Source organism: Castanea sativa, chromosome 9 (assembly GCF_040712315.1).
Source record: "Castanea sativa cultivar Marrone di Chiusa Pesio chromosome 9, ASM4071231v1".
NCBI lineage: Eukaryota > Viridiplantae > Streptophyta > Magnoliopsida > Fagales > Fagaceae > Castanea > Castanea sativa.
Window position 1 is genome coordinate 6375342 of NC_134021.1, and position 3836 is coordinate 6379177.

Genomic DNA, 3836 nt, shown 5'->3' on the forward strand with positions numbered 1-3836 from the left:
GTTTTAGTACATGTGACAAACTGAAACAAAAATAAGCGTACACTTGTATTTCTTTTTTCTTAGTTTATTTATTAAATTCCTATAATATTGATTAAAAACATGTCGGGGACCACCGCAGCGACCTTCACACGCTTTATCACAGAGACAGAGACCTGGGGTAAAGTTTCAAAACAAAACACAATTTTGAAGTAATAATTATGTCATGTATTGGACATACGCGTCCTCATCTAACCCTAATTAAGTAATTATATAGTTTTTTTTTTTTTTTTTTGTAAAAAAATTACCCCAAAAGCTACATATAATGGCAGATAATAATAGTGAAGACCGAAATTGTATAGATGGCCCCGGTAGCGAATTTGAGGTAAAGAGGAAATGGAATGGTAATGGCAATGAAAAACGCAGTTACGGAGAAGAATACGCCAAAATTCTTGAGCTTTTGGGCTGTCACCAAGAACTTGGGCTTTATGAATTGGCTAACAAAGAAGCAAGCAAAGGCGAATAAGATTGCTAGAGAAAGCAAGTGGAAGGCTGCAGAAAGCTTTGTGTTGATTTGAGCGGATACTGAAGCCATCTCAAGGGCAACAGACAAACAAAAACCAATCATTAAATCAGCCCAGTCCATGTGGATGTGGTGGTGGCGGTGCACAACTACTAAACCAGCTGCTTCAGCTGGTACTTCAAATGGGTCGACGCCGTCATCCCCAGCTGGCAGTTCTCGGTCGACATTATCTTCAGAAGATGAACGCTGTGGATTGAATTTTGAGAAGAGTTGGAGCAAGTTTGTGATAATTGAAAGAAAGAATTCCTTGAGAATAGTTGTTATATTCATATTTGAGAGCTCTGGTTGGAGGCTTGTTTGATAAATGTGTTTCCCTCTTTATATAAGGAAAAATACACCCCTTTGGGTTGAATTTTGGCAATTGGCTGTTTTTTTTTTTTTTTTGGTGTGTGTGTGTTTCTTTTCCTGCAATTTGGACTCAAATACACTACACGGTTGTTTGATAAATGTGTCCGCGTGTGGTTCCATCTTTTTTTTTTGGTTAAAGGGAATTTAGTGAAGCTAAAGAGGGGAATCTAGTGAAGCTAAAGTTCAAATCTTTTTTTTGGTTGAAATGGAATTTTAGTGAAGCTAAAGAGGGGAATTTAGTGAAGCTAAAGTTCCAATCTTTTTTTTGGTTGAAAGGGAATTTTTGTGCAGCTAAAGAGGGAAGGGGAATTTAGTGAAGCTAAAGTTCCAATCTTTTTTTTGGTTGAAAGGGAATTTTAGTGAAGCTAAAGAGGGAAGGGGAATTTAGTGAAGCTAAAGTTCCAATCTTTTTTTTTTTTTTTTTTTGGATAAAAGGGGAATTTAGTGAAGCTAAAGAGGGGAATTTAGTGAAGCTAAAGAGGGAAGGGCAATTTAGTGAAGCTAAAGTTCCATCTTTATATAAAGAGGGTGTATCCATTTTTCTTTTTTGTTTCTTGTCCTGCAATTTGGACTCAAAATACACCCCTACACGGCACAACATTCAATATTTCGTTAAAGTATACGTACATAAAGGCTGTGGGTTGAATAGGCATTTGGCTTTTTTTTTTTTTTTTTTTTTCTTTTCCTGTGTCTGATTTTTTTTTTTTTTTTAATTTTAGTCCAGCCTCTAAGTTGCCCCTAGAGGCTTTGATACCAAATGTTACAAACCCATAAATAAAACTCACCTTTGAAAATTGGCTTGCAAGGATAGGTGCCTAAGAGCTTATAAACATATAATTAAACTTACACTTAACCAATATGAGACACTAGGATCAACGTACATGACGGCTCACTCTAGCTACACTGACCCATTGGTAACCATTTCTCTTTTTGGTAGTTCCACTCAACTATCATTAATTTTAATCCAGCCTCTAGAGTGCACTCTCTCTCTCTCTCTCTATATATATATATAAGTTTCAGTTTTCATAACAATGAGATTAATTGAGATTAATCTATAACTAAGCTATATAGTTTAGTTACAAAATTGATTGTAGACTAAGATTACAACATTACTTAATAAAATAAGCATTACTCATATTTTGAAAATCTAACCATTGAATTGCATATTCTTTACACTTTTAATGCACATGTTAAATTTTGTATCAATCAGATATTATTTACTATATGATCTATTAACTTATATTTTATGCATAATTTTAAACTACAAAAACTTGCTATCTAAACAATTTATTGATAACATAACTACTTATCTTTAATTTTCAAAAAATGGTAAAGCAATATATGAAATCAAGATTTATATATAAATCATATTTACTAAAAGAAAATTTAGTAAATTGAGTTGGTGATAAACTGATAATATGAGAACAACAATTAGTATTTTAGTATTCTAAGATATACAAAAAGTTAGAATAGAGTAACTAATCATATATGAGTAACTCCTCTTCAAAAAAAAAAAAAAATCATATATGAGTAACTAATATACAACAATTTTGGCCCAAAAAAAGAAGTAGAGTTGATAAAGGGAGACCTACATGATAATTGAATTGTTGTCCCTGATAGTGTTGTGTATTTCTAATCAAGTTAATTAATTTTTTTCTTAAAAAAAAATCTAGATAAGTATCCTCCTTTGTTTTCCGTGTCTAATTAATAAACAATACTATACTGAAAAAGCATTCATATAATTATTTAACTCATAAAATGTTTTTGTTCTCTTCACATATTTGATCAATCTTGTTTCATAGGAAACTTGCAAATGCCTATCAATGACTCAAAATCAAATTATGTATTTTACCTACCACATAGAATGCAATAGAATAATGGCTCATCAGCATCAAATTCATGAATATATAGATACATGGATAAGAACATTGTATTTGTATGAGTGAAGATCAATGATTTAACAGAGCCTGAAAATATTATTTACACAAAAGAACCTTGAATCACTAAGAACAACAAAATTTATTTTAGACCTCACTTTTTTTATACCACTATTTTCTCATAAAAATGTTGTAATTCAGAGTGAGACTAAATGCATTTATGCATACCCAAATAATTCTACTGAGCATTGAAAGACTGATCAAAACACCAAGGAGATAGATTTTATGACTGGTCGGTGAAAATTGGTGGCGCTACATATGTCGTTCTTCTCTAATTTATATTTATTAGCATTGGACGTTAGCAGCTCAAACGGAACTTAGCTAAAATAATCCAATTAAACTGTAGATTTATATTGAGGATATGTTTCATTCAATTACTTCAAGGATATGTTCATTATCCATTGTAATTTTTATTAAGTGATATATAAATATAAATCTTAAATTACATCTAGGCTAAATAAGAATTGCAATGTGACTATAACTCATTCATCACAAACCGTGCGTGCACTACATATATGATATATCTAGAAGAATTGTGCACATTATTTATTGTAATTTTTATTAATAGATATATAAATATAAATCTTAAATTACATCTAAGCTAAATAAGAATTGCAATGTAACTATAACTCATTCATCACAAACCGTGCACTACATATATGATATATCTAGAAGAATTGTGCACTGTATTTTGATTTAAATGAATAACTTTTATCTTAAAAATCTTATCTCATTTAATTATATCTTTCCCAATTCTAAAATCTCTCATAACTCCATGTTAAAAAAAAAAAAAAAAGAGTAAAAATTACATGAAATATAAAAGAAGTAGTTGATATGAGGTAAAAGAAGTTTTCCTAAAAATTAAATAGGAAAACACAAATTGCTACTTTATCCAAAAACAAAAAAAGAAGTTGATAAGAACAAAATTTAAGATATATTTTATCAACTTGGAAATTATAGGAGAAGAAAAATGGAGTATTATTCTTAAAATC